This window comes from Nomia melanderi, chromosome 9 (genome assembly GCF_051020985.1).
Source record: "Nomia melanderi isolate GNS246 chromosome 9, iyNomMela1, whole genome shotgun sequence".
NCBI lineage: Eukaryota > Metazoa > Arthropoda > Insecta > Hymenoptera > Halictidae > Nomia > Nomia melanderi.
In genome coordinates, this window is record NC_135007.1 from 1,739,196 (window position 1) to 1,759,806 (window position 20,611).

Here is a 20,611-nt window from a genome sequence, read left to right on the forward strand (position 1 = left end):
CCATTGTAGCAATATTTTTCTTCTTGGCCGTATTGAATATTTTTAGGATTCTTTACTTCTTTCTGAGGACCGGTGTAAGTGGACTGATTTAAATGTGTTTCTCACGAACTCTTTATAACGTACAGATTTGAATGATTAAAACTATCACATATTGTATAAATGGGTTCATTTAAACATATATATTTGAACGATCAGTAATACCAAATACTATAAAATGCAAATAATATAAAATTCAAAGTATCTCAAAATTTCAGTAGGAAGCAAAATAATAGACGTTATTTCGAAAGTAATTACCGAGATGCACCTGTGAACCAGGTGCAATAAAAATGGGGGGAAGGTTTATTACTCGGTATTATTGACAACTATTATTATCATTCGTCGCGCAGCCTTGTAAATGAATGGAATGAATTGAAAACAAACCAACCTAAAAAATATAGATTTTAAATTTATAAATTTATCAAATACTATATTAACTGTTTCTTGAGTAGTAGATACTATATACCTTCATGTTATTGTTTCGCAAAAATTGGTTACACGCTACATTGTTTTTTTATTCGAATATATTCAAATTTATGAGTATAGATTATGTTGAAGGTATCCACATATAATTCAGAAATGTTTCCTAAAATGAAATATTGAACATAATAATCATTTTTAGTTACTAACGTACTATATGTAACCAAAGATATGTGACATAAAAATTCAAATGACTACTAGACATTATTAACCCCTTAAATGTCTAACATTCGTGGTAACAGTATTATTGGCAAACTTCAAATTAAGTATTAGTCTTTGATTCTATTTGCTTATGATCATAAAATTAACTATTAAAATTATAAAAATGAAGGTATTAACGTTAAATTAATATGGATCCCCAGCCATATAGGAATTACCTGTAATTAGTAAGCGAATGAAGACACAATAGATCTTCACGATGCCAAAATGGCTTTTAAGACATTTATTAGAGAATTTTGGAGTTATACATGGCTCAATGGCCTTCAAACTAAACTCTATGAGATAAGATTCAGTTTGTAAGCAAATCTAAGCATCCCATTGTCAACCACAGATGACCAAGCTGCATTTATATGTTCACATACGAACTGGCCATTCAAGTCTAACACATGATTATCTGCCATCCAAACAATCTCCTTCCAAATGTCTATCTTGTGGAATACCTCTGAGCATTAAACATATACTAAAAAATTGCTCTAGTTACTTCTTCAAAAGAATCAATTCTGATATTAAATCGAATATGAAAACTAACCTGAATGATTCCAACAGTAGTCATAACGTATTAAAATTTTTTAATCAAATAAACTTACTAAGTTCATTATAAATAATGATTATATGAGTTATATACTTATTGTACGACTAGCCTACAAGTTATATATTCTGTAAATACTACCTATATACATTGTAAACGATATACTAGTTATTTATATAAGTACTATATTATTATGCAATATAATTATGTATTGAACTGTTGGTGGTCACTAATGACTTTACTGTTAATGTGACCACCTTAAAATAAACTCAAGTAAAGGTAAAAATGAAATAAATAACATGAAATTGTTGTAATTGAATTCCTGGTATAAAAATATTTCTATGCTTCGTATTTTATACAATTTTTGAACATATAAACTGATAAATGCATCGGAATACTTTATCTTGAATTTTTTGTCTAGATTAACGCAACGTTCCACTCTGCACCGGTACAGAAGTGAGTAGTTTCACTTTAGAGGTTTCCAGGCAATTTTTCCAGCGCGCGACAATCATGAGCCTCTTTATTTTACGAGCGGTTTCTCTGTTCCGTCTACTGTCGCGCATTTTTCATACGTTCCTTACGCGGCAGAATAAAGGCTAACGTGAAACTGGTGTAAAGCAAGGCACGCCTGCTGTCATCTGTCTTTATGACGCGATGCTGATGGCACCGCCATTATCAAAGGATCAATAAATGGCGATTATTGAAACGGTTGAAAAATGTTCTTCTTATGATTGAAACACCTAATGAAATATAGTGTAGCGATTGAAATGGATATGCTGAAAATGAAAATGAAAATGAAAGAAGAGGTAGTAATTATTTATAACATTACTTAGACCAATGATATTGGTAATTTATTAAAAATGGTCGAAGTCAGCTGGACTCCCGTTCTATAAATATTTATCGTAATTTTTTAGCGCGACGTGAAACTACGAAAATGTATATTGCGCGATTATTATGTTATTTTAACTTATATCAATCTGGTTTAATCATCTTTAAGGCTACATATAAAGAAATAAATGTAAATGTGCAAGACAAATTTAATATATGGAATAAATACTTTTACTGTAACTCGAATGTTAACTAATTGAATGTTTATTTTAGAGTCTTATGTATATTTACTCTTGCATCAAATATGATATGGCTAACGAGCAATATTAAATGTACTTACTGTGACAGTGCACCATATATTAGCCATCAAGTGGATAAAACAATTGATTCCAAAGTATCAGTTCAATATCAGATTGAAGTGTAAACCGAAGTGTAAACAGTTGTAAACCATGTAGACTATATACAGAAAATGCGAAGTTAATAATGACAGTTATATTACACATTAATTTTTATTCATATTAGACAATTATTAACTTTTTCGGAATTTCACCTATATTGATTAACACGTCGAATGCCGCGCGATTTCATACAGCAAATTATACAAAATGAAAAAAATATAATATTAAATGATTTGATTGAATTACATCATTATTATTACACGTTGATTTAGCTGAATGTCACTGCATTAGATAGCATTATTTATAATATAGAAATGTTTTCAAATAATCATCGTTTAATCCAATTAACTATAGTAATACGATTTTGGTCACCGGTGACTCGCATGGCATTCAGCGTGTTAATTTATATTAACTAGTTTATACTAGTGTAAAAAATATGACATGGTAGATCTAACACATCAAAAGACCCTAAAACAATCTCCACATCCACTGAAGGATTTATTTATTACCTAATCTTACTGAAGAATCCATTACCAGGTTTAGGATTTAATAGCTCCCTTACCTTTTCCTTCTTTTCATATCTCTTTTTCTTTTTTCTGCATATTCTTGTATGCGTTCCAGTGGCATTTTTTTCATGAGTAGTCATTTCGCAGGGTTACTGCCACTGCTCACCGCGCTGTATGTGTGAGTGAAATCTGCAACAAGACGCCTAGTTACAGAAAACCCCCTTCAGAAAAATTTGCTATGCAAGAGGCCGTTGAGAAGAATATTGCTAAGAGAAAGTCCGCTGTGTAGAATACAGCAAGATTTATGATACATCAATCCGTATTCAACATTGTAGTTACTGAAACTACAGAAATCTACTAATTTGATTTTTGTGTTTATAGACAATTAGTTTTTTTGCGGAAAAATAACGTTCGTACTTCAAAATAATTATATTTAATGATAGATTCCAATATATTAACGATGCACATTATTCTATTTTAAATAATGTTAATAATAATATTTCGTTTTAAAGTTCGTGAGAAATTTGCAACTGATGGATTACCAGTCTTGAAAGGTACTATTGGTAAATGAAGTATCTACTTAATATTGAATAATAAATAGGTTTGTTGTTGAGTAAATTATCTTTTCATTTTACGCTCATACACATTTAAAACATTTAATTCCCTTGTATCAATTATACGTAAAGTTCTTGTGTATATATTAAGAATCTCTGAAATTTTAATAATAATTCAGAAACGTAATTTCGTATTAGTGGTATAAATAAGAGAAACGATTGACATCACATTTTTTGGAAAGCATCGAATATATGCTTCACACTAATTGTAAGTCACAGTAGTCAATTAACTGGCATTCGTTCTGTATTCGGAACATCTAAAAATTTAATGTGTTTGAAATGGAAATAAAAAATTAGATCAGCGTCGAATCCTAAATAAAATCGATTAATTTTCTAAAAGACCAAACCGTCCTAATTCTCGTAGATATTTATTCGTATCATGACAACGAAGTGTCATCAATTACATACTTAACTGAATATACAGGGTGACACACAACGGTTACGAGCTATATCTTTTTTCTGGTTGAAGTCAAGAAGATAATAGTTTATCAAGTTGGTATTCACGAAAAGTTGAAAGTACAATATCTGACCAATTAAAAATATTTAATACAAAATGAAGTTAAACATTTTTTACATTATATTCTAGTGGTTTTGACGGTACGTTATTGCACATTCAAAAAAAGAAAAATTATAGAAAAACTTACCTTGTTATAACATTCAATTTTTTACTACTCCGTATTTATTGTATATATAAGTTATCTCGTTTACCTTAAACACCTTAACTGATTAAATGCTACGGCTTTGCAGAAATACGACCTAAAGATAATAAATTAGGGTGCGATCAAATAGCATTTACACAGTCCTGCAATATTTTCTACGAATGTTTTATTTTATGTATTATATTTTAATAATATTAAATTTTAAGGAGTGCTGTTTCAAATTTTGCATTTAAGTACTTTGTTTAGTGATATTTCAATAATTAATAAAAATGTTAATAATACGTTTTACTTAATGTGTCAATACTGTACTATTATCTAATATTGTTTTTCCTTCTAACATAAACATAAGCAAACTTTACTATTAAAATATCTGGTATGATATAGACATATTTGATCACGCAGCTTCTATCTAGAAAATTTCAGATTTATCGTATAAACCTTGAAGTTCAATCACTTGACGAAGAAAAATCGCACAGTGGCACTGAGTTCTTGAAGAAGGTAACCTCAATCTTTAAATTTATTGTGGAATCAGTCATTAATCAGTAATTACTTTACTATTAGATCTGTACTTGACCCTTAATGAGAACAATGATAATTATAATCATTAATCAATTAATTATTATAGAGATAAATCAGTAGACGTAAATTATATTTACGATATACGTATAATTATAAACCTTTTTAAAAATACAGTAGTAATTGAAGTAGTCGAACTCATTAGTTTACAAAACAAGAAATTACTTTATAAAACTAAAAATTCAATTTTAGGAATAATTTCATTAAATTACAAACATATATTAGTATCAACGACACGAAATATTGCTAAAATATTTTTCTTATATAAAACATACCCTTGTCATAATTAGTTGTAAAACATAAAAAAATTAAACACCAGAAAGACAGGAGGACATTTCATATCACAATTTGTGTTTATAAAATTAAATGAGGTAGAATCCAGTAGTTATAAAAATTCGTGAAATGACTAGTACTTTTACATATTTCATGATAAACAACAAATGTTTCACAAATGATTCAAAAGTAATTTTTATGTCTTCAAATAGATTACTATCAAATGTAGGTACATTTAATGTATAGATAATTATAATTGGACAGTGCTATTAAAAATTACGAAGCTTAGATACTACCAAGACTTGAAGGTTAATAAATATGTAAATACAAGTACTTTCTGAAAACGATTTAGAATTTTTATAACTGTAATAATAAATTACATTATTAAATGTCTAAGTTAATCGTAATCAAAGACGTAATCATTTCGTGACTAATGATTATTCAGTTCATCGTGTCTATTGATTACCTGTATTTGCTTTAATTGTTTCCCCTACTCGTTTATCATAATTAGTAGATTACTTAGTAATCGTGCTCGTTAATCAGTAACATGATTTCACATTATTCATAATCTTTAATCATCAATCAGATTCTACGGTCAGGTGAACGCCCAAGCATACACATGCGCATGGAAAATCAAAAAACAGAGAACGATGCCCTCGGCACGCTGTTATTTTCTCCAATATTCTGTTATCAATTTTCCACAGCTAGTAACGTTTGTTTTCCTTTTTAATTATATTATGTATATTGCCGGTCAAAAGTGTGGAACCACTTGACATGTAACATCACAAATTAAAAATTATATATGTATTATAAATATATAAAATAAAACCATAAAAATTATATATCTTTATATTTGACTAATACACATATGTCCATGTTCCTATATCATACACAAAAAATTTACGATTAAACTTGTTTATAAAAAATGGAAATTTTTCTTTTAACCGATGTATTGGTCCAAAACTTTTGACCAACAATATATACAGTTGCCCTTAATAATATTTCTCACGCGGATCTGCAATGAGCAAAAAGGTTTTATTGTAAAATAAGTAAAGATCGCGTACGATATCGCAAAAAAACGATACGTTCACATTTATGTTCACAATTTTAGCTTATTCACAATGACGATTTAGGAACATCAGTATAATAAAGTTCAAAGTTCCGCACGGATAATATACAAATAATCAATAAATTGTAATATATTAGCTTAATCTCAAATTGTTGGGCAGAATTATGTATATAAATATAAACACAAGTATAAATATAAATATAAATATAAATACAAGTATAAATATAAATATAAATATAAATATAAATATAAATATAAATGAAAAAAATGGAATCAGAGAATCAATAATACACGCAGAGGTAGAGAAAAAGTTTTCCTTGCATTCTGGAGTTCCTTTTGGCTGTGATTTGAAACGTTATTTTAAGTTTCAGATTATTTTCTTTATTTAAATAAAGCTGAAATGTCTTATTTCGGGGATTCAGTCTCTTAGCAGTGGTTTGATATCTGAAGAAAAGACCCGCATACTTCAGTACGACTTAATTAACGTACTTCTCTTCGTTTTAAATTTCATTTAATCCTCTCTTCAGTATCCTTATGCCGAAAAGTAACTAACAAGACTGGCTTGATACAATTTGCAAACATTAATCGCTTTAAGATCATACTTGTGTATACGCGATTAAATTTTTGTGTCATCCTATTTTCCATTAAAAATAAAGTAAATAACAAATTTTAATAATTACAGTAGTTACAGTTAGTTCTCCGTTTATATCACCAGGCTGAGGGATCAGAAATCACCCCACTCGTTATTTTTATGAGTACTGATAATAGGAGCTACGGTTTAGTGAAGTTCAAAATCAATGACAAATTGTTAATTCATGTCCAACTATTAATATGATTGTTTTCTATTACTAATGATCTGTTTCCCATCGTAATTGACACACCAAGCTATTTCTTTTCCGAAATATTATGGTATTCGATATTAGGCGCCGTTACCCTACTTATGTGTCATATAACTAGATCCACCGTTAAACCTTATTTTATATAATAAACGCATTCTCAGTTCACTTATTTGGAATTCACTGCGCGGTAATTTATATAAATACAGTACAAATAAATATCGTTATACTGTATGTCAAAACATCACGTATTTGAAATCATCCAGTGATTGTTACTCTTCCTTTTAACGTTGAAACATTCATTGACACTGACGCTACAGCAATCTCAAACAACTACTATCTTCTCCAGTATCACTAGCATACGTATCGATCATTAAACAGTCTCATTAACTGGCAACTCCATTAGCTGTCACAAGCAGTCTCATTTTTTCCTTCTATCAATATGCCGTCTGCTTATACTCCGGTATTTTTCTCGGTCGTCTTTATGCTCGAACGATGCCGTAGAAAAATGTTTTGGAATACGAAGAATATTCACAAATTAAATGTTTTGAAATACAAAAACTTCTACATCGCAAAACGCTTAAAGGATTAGAAATCAGTTCTCCTTAAGTGAAATCCCTTTAAACGACTCGATTGAAAAATGAATCGATCTTCTGCTTTTTTTCACTCCGATATCGGCTGGTTTGGCGAAAGATCAAACAAAGAGGGAAAAAGACAAACCATGGAAGAATTTCTTCTGAAGCGATTTCCTCCCTCATTCGAAGTTCCTGGATGACAATAACGAACGCTTTGGTGGTGTGGTGCTTCAAATCGATCCGACAAAGAGGTCGGGATCGAGAGATGGCAAAGCGGGAAATCGAAAGAGAACGTTCACAGAGAAACAGAGGGGGAGAGAGAGAGAGAGAGACAGAGAGAGAGGGCAAAAGAGTGAGGGAGAAAGTAAAGACAGATATGAAAGACGAGGTAAATCGAACGACGAAGTGGTTACGTACCGTCCGTGGGAATGTCGAAGTGAATGAGAAGGGTTAGGAAGAGAAGATGAAGGATGGCAAAGATGGTGAAGATGGGAGCAAGAGGCAAATTGTTAGATGAAAGCAAGTAAAAAAGGAAATAAAATAGCGGAAAAAAGAGGCAGAGCTGCAGGAAGCGGAAAGAGATTTCAAAGTGTGAAGTGAGGTGGGAGATGGTGGAAGCGTTGGAATTTATCTCCTCCCGGAACAGAAGAGAATAAAGAAATAACCAGAGAAATTGAAACAGGATTGAGTTTTTACAGACGCCAAATAGAATTTGATGACAAATAAGCGTTTTAGAATCTATGAATGAAAAGGAAATTTCGAAACATTACTGTAAATTTTATTTTTATCAGGAAAATATCTCGAATGTGCTGAAAATAAGGAAGGAATGCCTTGTAAAAACATTTCAATCGTATGAATACATTCGGGTACTGAGAAATTTACAGAGGTATGCATTTAAAACCTCTCAAGCTATTTTCTCACGAGCAGAAAGTTAATAATAAATGGCAGCGGTTACTAAATTTAATAATAAGCATTACGTAATTTTTTGTATGTTACTCTATTACGCTAATTACATTTGCCTATAAATTATACTGAGAAAAAGAGAAATTATAATATTTAGATTGTACTTCTTTAGTATTTTTTTTAAAGAACACGGTGAAGAACATTGTTTACTTGCTATAACTGTTCAATGTAGTTTTACCAAAAATATTAAAGAGGCAAATAAATTTACATTCTAATTAATAAAAAATTAACTAGATTAAGTTAATAAAACGTCAAGAAGATAACCGAATTAGTAGTTTACATATACCCCTTAATTATTTAAAGCAAAGGCTACTTTTTAATTACTTTATCCTGTACAATACAAATAAAACATAATTAATTTTCTAAGTACTTGAATGTTTATGTGCAGACGTGTACTTTGAAAAATTTGTATCGATCGTTGTTTAAATAATAAATTGTATTTATAATATTTTGTCTTCAAAATTAATATAGCGGTTAATGTTAATAATTACATTTTAACTATTGTTTTCTATTACTTAATATATTACAATTTCCAAAAACCTCTAACATTTATGTTAGACTACCTGCAGAGAAACATTAACCTACAGAACATTGGACATTTTTTTAAAAAGTACCATACTTTAAAAGATTATGAAAGTTAAATTTTATTATAATAATACTAAATAAAATAAATATAAAACGTTGAATTCTACCGCTAATTGATAATAAATTTGATAATAAATCGAGTGCAGAGGATTAAAAATCATTTCATTCGGTTTTGGTGGTCTCCGATTAAACTTTGGTTCAAATGACATTGTGATTAACAATTTCAATACCGATGATATGATATCTCTAATATTAAATATCCCAAACACTCATTAATAAATAATTCGATATTTTCATGTACATTTTACTATAGTCTTCTAACATACGTTATATATTAATCATAAACTACATAATTAGAAAAGTAATTGAAAAAATACGGATGAGTAAAGGAAAATCGAAGAAAGTGAAGAACCAACGAGACTGAAGTTTCAGGATCAGAGAGTCAAATGTAGGCTCCGCTGCTAATACACTGTTGGAAGGTAATTTAATTGAAATCAAGCGCCTACAGCGATTTCCCTAAACGGTTGTCGATTGATATCCGCTCTCCGTGATCGAACCCTGGCAAATCGAAATGGACGTATCTATTTGGTCGACTCGAGGTACAACCAGATGTTCGTGAGAGCAAAAAGGAAGACGCAAAAGAGATTTTTGATCGTGAAACTGTCACCGTCAGTGCCTAGTTCCTATTACGAGTATCCTCTGCCAAATTTTTTCTGTCCCAATCATGTAGAAGGACCAGACATTCTCTGTTCTTAATTGACCGCTTTTTGTTTGAACACATTGACCGTCAGGAGAGTTTTCAGCGTTTTGTATAATATTACCTGCTCCTTTTGAACAGAGGGAAACGGTATTAACCCTCTATAGGGCCGTGTGAATTTGAAGGCACTTACTAATGTATTCGCATCTATTTGTTTTATTGGAGTTTGCGCAGTAAAGTGCTAAATAAAATTAAGTAATTAATTAACTTAAGCTTTCATACGCTCACTCGTAAAAGTTCAACGCCATGTTATTATTTACATATTATTCGTTTTAATACAATTACCAAAACTATTGAATACATTGTTAATTTGTATTTACAGATTGATATTTGTTAATTTTATACTAGATACATTCTTTTATGGTCACGAAAAAAGATTCGGTCTGTGGAGGGTTGAAATTAATTATCAATAATTTGGTACATACTTCTTAAGTTGTTTTCAAACGATTTGAAAGCTCCGATCATCGCTAACCACCGTAGCAGTCAACTTGTTAAGGGGTACGTAACCTCCGAAGTACAGAAAAAATAGATGATTTTAACTTATAACCTCTTAACCAGAGAATTATTCGATAGAAAATTGCGCATTGATGGAATTCATGTCTATTATAAAAAACAAAGTGGTGTAAACAGTCTCCCATATACAGTATGTCCGTTTTATTCGTGTACAGTCGAATACTTACGTAACAAAAATGTTTCAGATAAAAGTTGTTCAACAAGATACGAGAAGTTTATGTAGTAAGGTGTGTCGAATTTTGTTTACATTGTTATTTAAAAAGATTTCAAAGTCAATGAACTTTTTTTAATGGAACTACATATTTTCGATGATGTGTATAACGTTTACTTTTAATTAATAATGTGTCGACTATTTTTATAAATCTTTGCAGGGAGGCTCGACTTCAATAGATCTTGTTTTAAGCCCCGCGAGTGTCTAAACAAGTGAATATCGTCACAATATCGGTAATTGTACTAATTGTAAGTTAAAATATTTAATGATAGTTTGTATTGTTTTTTATAAAAGAGGATGTGTAATTTAATACTTTAATAATATCCGAATTTTAGAAAGAATAAGAAAAAATATTTTAAATACTGGAGGTCATGTAAAAAGCTAACTGAGATTTTATAGAATTTTGCTTTTTTACAGTAGTAAAAAGATGTTTGTCATTTGTCATTCCTTTATCATGAATTTTCTATAAATTCTTTGTTAAAATAAATATTGGTCGCAACGCATTACCACAAAAGATATTAAATTTCACAAACTCTTTATTAATAAACAATACCTACTATCATTGAATACTCTAACTTACAAGGGAAGTTTGTTTTTAACTTACAAAAAATTATGACACTATGTGTGTAAGTAGAGTAGGTCAAGCCTAATACATTACAATGTTTGTTTCGTGCCGAATTTCATTTTGAAGGTGTGAAACCAAAAAATACAACTGTTTTTGTTCCGTGGATTATCTTGAGAACAGTAAGAGATATAGAAAAAGAGTTCAAACAAAAAATACATTTTTATTTTACACCTATAAAATTGTAAAATAAACTTTTTGAAAAAAGATTGGTGGTAGTGGTATTTCGAAAAATTTTATTCTAGAATTTTATAGACGTGAAAGAACAATGTATTTTTTGTTTAAACTCTTTTTCGCTATCTCTTATTGTTTTCCAGATAATCCACGGAACAGGAAAATTTGCATTCTTTTCAAGGGTTGGTTTTACCCCTTCAAAGTGAAATTCAGAACTAACAAATTACAATGTATTACTCTTGACTTATTCTACTAACACACAAAGTTATATAATTTTTTTTTATTTCCGGGTTTGATAACTTCCCTTGTTACTGCAATTAGTGATATTGAAACAATATTCAATTGTTTAAATACTTGCAGACCTTAAGATAAGATCTACCAAAGCCGAGGCTCCCTGCGAATATTTATAAAAATAGTCGATACATTATTAATTAAAGGTAAACGTTATACACATCGTTGAATTCGTCTTGTAAATACAATAAACTGACATCAATGAAAATAGGTAGCTCCATTTAAAAAAGTTGCATTAACCTTATAATTTCTTTAAATAACAATGTAAAAAAATGGAGGTAGTTTACTAAATGTCTACCATTATATTGAACAACCCTCATCTAAAACATTTTGTCGTATCTTTAATAATTACGGAAATATTCGACTGTACACGAATAAAACGGACATACTATATATCAATCATTAATGTTATTTACCATATATCATGTATCATATATCACAAATCATATATCATATATCATATATCATATATCATATATCATATATCATATATCATATATCATATATCATATATCATATATCATACATTATGTATCATGTATCACATCATATCAATCATTAAAAAATATTTCAGGATATCAGATACTACGTATTCCTTATTCCTATTGATTCTTCATAAGTATACAAAAGAAAATGTTGAAATGTTGCATTCTCTTTTAAATCTCCGTCGAAATACCTAGCAATTAATATTGCTCCATTGGCCGCAATTTTTCAAGTCAGACCAGATGGAAAAATCTGGTATCGCACCGGACGCGGTAGAATTTGATTCACCTCGGTCGGTTAAATATTTAGACGCGTCCGTAGAATCGGATGTAGCCTCTTTCGAACTTATCGCGTCTACCATCCACCCCGCCCAATTTTTTTCACTGGCAATCCGGTTTTTTCCGCGCCCGCTTTCCTGCTCAATCCCCTTTCAATGGCGTAAACCGTCGGTTCGTCGAATAAGGGAGAAATATGGCGATTCACACGTGCCAAGTTCTTTATTGGAGCCAAGCGCGTATTCACGTCCTCGGAATTTTCACTGGAAGAGGCATTTGATTGGACTTTAATTGCTTGTTCTTTTCGTTGACTACTTTATCGTTCAATTTTTTGCTACAAACGAAGGGATTTACGATCGGACGTTCCTTAATTCTTTTTTCTTTGCTTATTAAAACTAACGGCGTGTTTGATTTTCAGAGAGAAATGTTTTCTAGTTCATCATTCGTTGCGAAACAAATACGATCTCTTTTCTGTTGTTAGAGGAATTTTATAATCGATTTGAGAACTGGAGTGATCACTTCATAAACCACTTGCTTTGAGGATATCATCAAATTCCTAGGTGGTTAGCAAACATAAAAAATACTGTAATTCCTACAATTACTTTACTGTTAATGGTTAATTCCACGCTCATTTTGTGTCTACTTTTACTGTAAACGTTAACAATCGATAGCAGGAAAAGAATATTTATTTTTCACTTGAAAACAATGGAATGACATTTATATTTGCTAATTTCTCTTTAAAATTTTCATTACAAGTCTGAAACGATGTTGGAAAGCAACAGATTACGAGCATGAACCATTCGTGCGCCGTACTACGTGCGAAACTGCAAACTGACTGCTGCAGTTCACAAGAATTCTTGAAGTGCAAAATAAATCGGTCGTAGCCGTCATTTTTTGAAAGTAGTAAGGGTAAAGAAGAAATGGATAAGATCATAAAAGTCAAAGGGTCCAATAGGTCAGCGTCTTACAAGAAAAACCGAGCACATTGTAAAGGAAGGTGGGGCAAGATGAGTACGTTAAGAAAAAACTGCTATATAAATTTATATTTACTGCATTGTGTTTATAAAAAACACTGTGTGCAGCGTTGATATCTATCAATATTAACACATTATAATTGATTTATGAAACTTAATTGGTATAGTATAAAAAAGTAATTTCGAAAATACTGACAAAATCATGTCTTGTTAAAATGTCTTGTCATATAAAAACTCAATTTTAAAGAATTCTAAACTAGTTTGGAATACGTATTGAGCTTTTTCTCGATAAATAGCCACTTTTCTTTCCAATCACGACTTAAATAAAATTTGCAGCCATTTCACGATATCCCATTTTTCTATATAACTACTTCAACAGTTTTCTGCATTGATTTTTCGGACCAACTCTGTCATGCTATTTTTTTAAAGTCTAAACCATTTTATTTAAAAAATATACGACGGTATGGAAATGTCTTCATCTTGCCCCAAATGTTACATCGAAATTGAATGACGATACCATTATTTGTGTATGATTGATGTTCATAAGCACATGAATAAAAATTTTAAGAAATCCCCTGTATGTTAATAATAAAATGGCAATATCATCCAGATTGATCAATAAGATCACAAGAGTTAGAATCAGAATTATGAACAGCAAATGCACAAGAACGAAACAAACTAACTCCCCAGTTTAATTGACATGTTATTTTTATCTTTGGCAACATGGATATATAGATAATAATACAAAATGAATGGTTCTTCCATCTTGTCCCGCTTTCCTTTAGATATCACGTACCTACTTACGTAGGTACTATATACATATAAGAATGCGAATACTGGAAACTGTGGAAGTAAATTTGTATCAATCTAAATCTTTCTTTCCTTATATGATGCGTTTTTGCGAACTGAGGACACCTAATTTTCTCGAAAAATATGGATGATATTTCTTCATATTTCGGACAAAAGCTATAAAGTATTGAATGTTGTAGAGTATTAACTGACCTTGAGATAATCTTAGACCGCCTTGCAAATGTCACGTAAAAATTGTTTAATGGAACCGTATATTCTTCATTACATAGTCTTGTAACTGACGTCAAGTCGTTTCCAAAACAGTATAATTATGCTGTTTTTGCTTAAATTGTTGTGAAGATATAAACGTTCGAATTTTACATGGTATTAGTGTTACACAGCGTATGTAAGTATTTAATATTCTTTAACTTTTCTGTGAGTTAATTTTTCACATTACCCACATATTTCGAGAAAATTAGATGTTGTTAATGTGCAGAAACACATTGTGTAATAAAATACTGAAATTTTGTTCATAATCAAGCATTCGAGTTAATTTACTGTATACATTATAACAATCGACACCAATAAAATTTTATTTGTATTAAATATCATAATGCTATTGCTTAATAGTGAAGATCCACGGAATCTCTAATATTCCAGCTCGACAGTTAGGAGTTAATTTAAATTTTGATAATGTTACCGAAAAGTTACGTTCTCATCGATTTGAATGATTTTGGATCGTATTATAGAAATCAACATTTTGAACCATTTTCTTCAATTTTCGTACAAAATTATGTTCACTTACTTAACAACAAAACATTGCTATTCATTACACCGCCAGTAATGACATATATTGTTAATAAAACATGGTAGTATACTACTTTCCAGCAGTCTGAAAATATAGGGACCAAGTATATTATATATGGTATATACGGTGTATATTATACATGACAACCTATCATAGTTTTAATATTGTATCAAATATTGAAAGTAGTAGAATAATGTACATTCACTATAATGTGTATCAAGTGTGAAGGCGTTAATTTTCGAGATATATACAAAAATCTACTGATAGCACTATAATGAATTTTGCATCCGTGGGAACATATATTGATATTCAGCCGTTTATCTTATGAAGTAAAAGCGTAGGTTCTGCCTCTTTTCCTACACCGATGCCCCGGAAAAGTCAGTCCCTCTGATACCAGTTTCAATTATCTAAATGAGACTCATTTTTATATACTGTAAGAAACTGATTGTAGGTTGCACACCACTAGACACTCATTGGCGACACTGTTACTATCAGTTAACAGACCCAGTAAGCGAACTAATTTCTCTCAATAAGTAAAGGAGAAAATAAACAATACCATTTTTTATACGGTAAGGTATGCCGCAACGATCCTAATTGGTTCTTGAACCTCGTTCGTTATAGAATATATTCATTGTAGTATTTTATTAAAACATATGTATGTATTTAGGATTTTAGTGCTAAGATGATTAAATTTCTTATTATGTTAAAATGATTAGATAATGAATGTATAATGAGTTTCTGGACTATCAGTTTTGAGACAAATATCAAGATGTTGGACGCACATCGTCAGCTCCTCATTCTGTGGCCAGATTTAAAGAATGTTTTCTTTCAATGAAAATGCAATATTTTCTTAAGCTGCAACCTAATCTGCATGTTTTTTTAAATAAACTGTAAATCACCACTCGATAGCTTCACCAACACGAGACGTTGCTTATCGTCTTATCGAAACATTCAAGTGTCTTGTTTCGACCCATATTTCATGTTCGCTGTAATATCCTTGTGCGTTATAAAATTATAATTTTATTCACAGACATCGTTCGTTATAGACTCCGTTCGTTGTAAGATTGCTCATTATAGAATACCCTACTGCATTTTGTTCTACGATCGCCGTGAGACAGCTAAATACTAAAATATATTACTCCCTCTGTCCCATAATAATAATAGCAAGTAAATATTTATACGGGAATTATTGGTGAATGCAGCTGTAAGTCATGTTGTAGCGCAAAATTGTGAAGCCTTTAATCAAAATCAATGTTTCATGACATCTGTCATTTGTTTTGACAAATCTTTCAATTTTTAGGTTAACCTAATCATTACGAATTATAACTATTTTTCTAATTTCATCCGCTGATCGAAATCAACTGTTTTACTTCAGTTCAGTATCAACCCATTGTAAAAATAAGCTGAAAAAAAGAGAGTTTTCAAGCAAAGATCGAGTGGCGATTGTCCAGTTCTTGATGCATCAAAAGACAAACAAAAAGTTACAAAAAGCTGTAATTACGTTAGCTGCAAAATAATTTAAATGCAACAGAATGACCATATCAAAAATTTGGAAACGTGCTTCCGCAAATAATTGTCAAAGTGAATCTTATGCTAATGTTGATTCGTTGAAAAAACAAAACTGTGGACGTAAATGCAAAGATTATGGAGAAAAACTGGAAAAACTTAGACATATTCCTCTTAGTAAAAGATACACCATAAGATTAGCAGCTCACGCCATTGAAATTCCCAAATCTACATTATAACGAATTTTGAAAAAAGGAGAATCCATAAAATGAGTTTCAAGCACCATCAAACCATTTCTTACAGAAAAGAATAAGAAAGATCGCGTAGAGGGAAAGCAAAGCTTCCCAGCCAAGAGATCCTTCCAACAAGTTTAAAATACAGTAACAAAATTATTGAAAAATCCAGGAACTATCTGAATACTCAAAATAAAAATTAGGAATAATATTTTTAATTTATTGTTTAATTTAATCTAGTTTTTTTTATAATAAATGTTGCGTTCTACACTTATTTCCTTTTGCTACTATTAGCTACTAAGCGAGACCGCTGATTACATATCAAAGAGAAAGTTGTTCAAAATGTAGATTTCTACCACATATCCAAAAATTCTCCAAATCAATCAGGACTTAGCTTTTCGATAGGTTGATCTACATATTACTTCATCTACAAAATTTCATCGATAAACATAGTCAGTAACAAAATATGCCTGAAGTATTGTAATTTGTTCAAATAACGGATAAAAAATCTACAAGGAAGATAGTTGAAAATTTAAGACTACTTCATGTATGAAAACTAGGATTTTAATTATCACGACTGACTGAGTAGATCCATAGTGTTATAAATGACAATGTTATTTGAGGTAAATTAAAAATCGATTCACGTTTAACGATATTGTGCAAATAGATTTTAGATTGATTATAATAAAATTTTAATAATTACTAATTAATGGACTGCACATTTACACTCAATCAAAATTTATTTAGTTTTTTATTAAAATAAAAAGGAAACTGCAACTTTCTATGAAACTAATAGAACAGTCTCTCAAACAACAATACTAAAAGTGATGTGTCACATACTTTCCTTAATTTTTGGAAAAAAGCTTTCAACGAATACTGCTCCGCAATATCTTTAATATAACTGTTACAGAGTTCAATAAAACTAGACTACTCAAATGAATTTTGTGTGAATAATGAAGCTGTGCATAGTCCGTTTGTAATTGATTTCGTTTATTGAATGCAATCAAAATTTGTAAAATAGAATTATGGATATATAGAGCGGCTCCTTTGAATATGACCTCCTTACCCAATATCTTTCTTAATAACTTTAAATCCATACCTCGAACAGTATAGGGTTTGAGAGATACTCACTTTCCCAAATACGAATTTAAAACTTAGCTGTAGCATTTTCGGAGTTCAAGGTCATTTTAAGATCACATCAAGAACATATCTGAACATACATTTTCATGAGCTATACTGCAAAATAGAAAAATAAGTAATTATTTTTAAAAAATCGTCCCAAAAAGAAACAGTTTTTCAAAACAGCGCGAATTGCGAGTTATTAATTGTTTAAAATTATTCAAACTACGTATAAAATGTTTTTCCAGCTCCAATGTTTTATTAAGCCACTCGTTAGCCAAATCAGTTAACTACACAAAACAGTTCCTTTTTAAATAGAAAATTAAATAATCGTTATGGAACGTATTCTTCTTTATTATTAAGGGTGTACTTTAAAATGTATAAAATACTATAACCTTGAAGTCATATTTATTGTTATTGCAAGTTTTGCAAGACCAAATGAATGTTTGTTATTTCGTGATGCCACGTCCAATAATAAGGAAATTAATTTTGTATATGAAAAATTATGAGCCGATGAAACGCGTTAATAATAAAATCTTAACAAATTCAAAAGTAGAGTTAATCGATCTGGCCAATGAGTAACTCAATTGACAAATGTAATCGAGGGGGAACACACTTAAATGGGATATTTTCTATAGCAATTTGCTTGCTTATCTGCTTATTTCGAATTTAATATAAACTGACACGTTTCTAATGAAAAAACTAGTAATGATTTACTGAGAGAATACGTCAATTTGGATAAATTGGATTTGCTGAGACGATATCGACTTGAGTAATCATAATACCTTGTCCTTCTTATTTGTTTAGCAATCAGTTTAGTTTTTAAAATAATTAATCACTTAATTTACTCTTACATTCGTTCAGTACTGTATTAAATTCTCGGCTGTCTGTCACAGAGCTGTACTGGTAGGAAAAATATCACTAATAAATGTTCTTGGGAATGCATTTTTTCTGTTCCCCAAAGCCCACAGTGATTTCGTTGCCTTGAAGGTGGAGATGTAGCTGGAACGCTGCACACGCTGCAAAGGATTAAGGGAAAACCCCAATCCAACACTGGTTGCTCGCAGCTGTAACTCGAATCCATGTGGATTTATGATACGTCAATTGCTATTGAGACGCAGCAGGAACTCCAATTTTTTTGTTAATAAACTGGAACTACTACATATTTTGGGGAAAGATATAAATATTGATCGAACGAAAATAATGAATAATTTCAAAATTTGAGTAAATTTTCTTCGAAATAAAGGGAACAAGCAACAATTTGAAATAACGAACAATTTTATTATTTTTAGTTAACACACAACATATGAAAAGTAATTTTACTTAAATAAATAATTTATTGTTATTACAAAATTTAATAATCATTTAAATAATTTTTTATTTCAATTAACTTATTCGAATAAAATATTACATATTCTTATGAAGTAGTAAGTCAAAGTGTTTACAGGTATAAATATCATTAAATGATATATATTTAAATTTGTAGTTAATAATATTGATATGATAGAGCGAGAAACATTTATACAAATATAAATTACGAAATAAAATAAATTTAGAGATAAATTGAAATGAACGAAGGTATAATTAGTTATATACATATTGTAATATATAACATAAAAGTTTATATACGAATTATGTAAATAATCATTTTCCAAATTTTTTATTTAAACAGTACACATGCTTGTCTTCGTTATGAATATATAAATACCATGAATACCTGTTTCGGTAGTCCTCTTCAATTTGAAGTGAAAATGGTTAAACTTTTCTGACGTAAACAGTTTCTAGTGTTGTCTAATATTAAAATAGAGAATTATTGCCTTTTGAAAAATAAAATAGACTACTTTATTATATTTACAAGTTACATCGCGTGATAATATGTGCACACAAAACTCGAACCATGAATTTTTTGTATACATGCAGCTATTGTAAAACAGATTGCTGTTTTATTACTCAGAATTCCCGAGCTTTCTTTAACCGCAAAAATGTTTTATTGCACGCCAAAATTTCGCCGACATTTAACGAACACTCGTTGAGAAATCCCAGTTTTTAAACTTCCAATAATGTGTTGAATTTTGAAACTACATAAAGACATTAAAATTTAAAAATATTTCAGCATTAATATTTCTTTTAATAATGCTTTTGGAGATTCTGAAGAAAAAGTCATACTTCAGTACAAAATCAACAGCATAAAAGGAGAACATTTCAGAAAGTACAGTTTGCAAACTCGTAGACATTATTAATTTTCGGTTAAATGAACTCTAATAATCCATGCTTCATCGGCTTATGAAATCTTGAATTACATTTTAAACACAATGTACCGTATCCATGCAACTTTAGGTAATATTAAGCTATGCATAAAGTACTTTGCAATTTTCAAGTGTTCAATACGTCTAGAGGGAGTTTAAAGTTATCGATAAGAACTACTTTAAAATTACCTATACATGAAAACTGCTTTCGTGATTTAATGATTAGATTCTTTTTACTTTCGTTGTTACGTAAAGATTTTAAATTAAGTAGCGAGATTATATTCCTAATGTTTTCTGAACAGAGTTAAATAAATATAATATATGTAAACATTATTTTCAAACATGACTTAAAATGAAATAGCCCAATAATATTAGAATAAATTTTATTTATCACAGAATAATTGAAAACATATAGGTTAATAATAAAGTAAGAATTTCAGTGAAAAATTAACAAGTTTTACGTT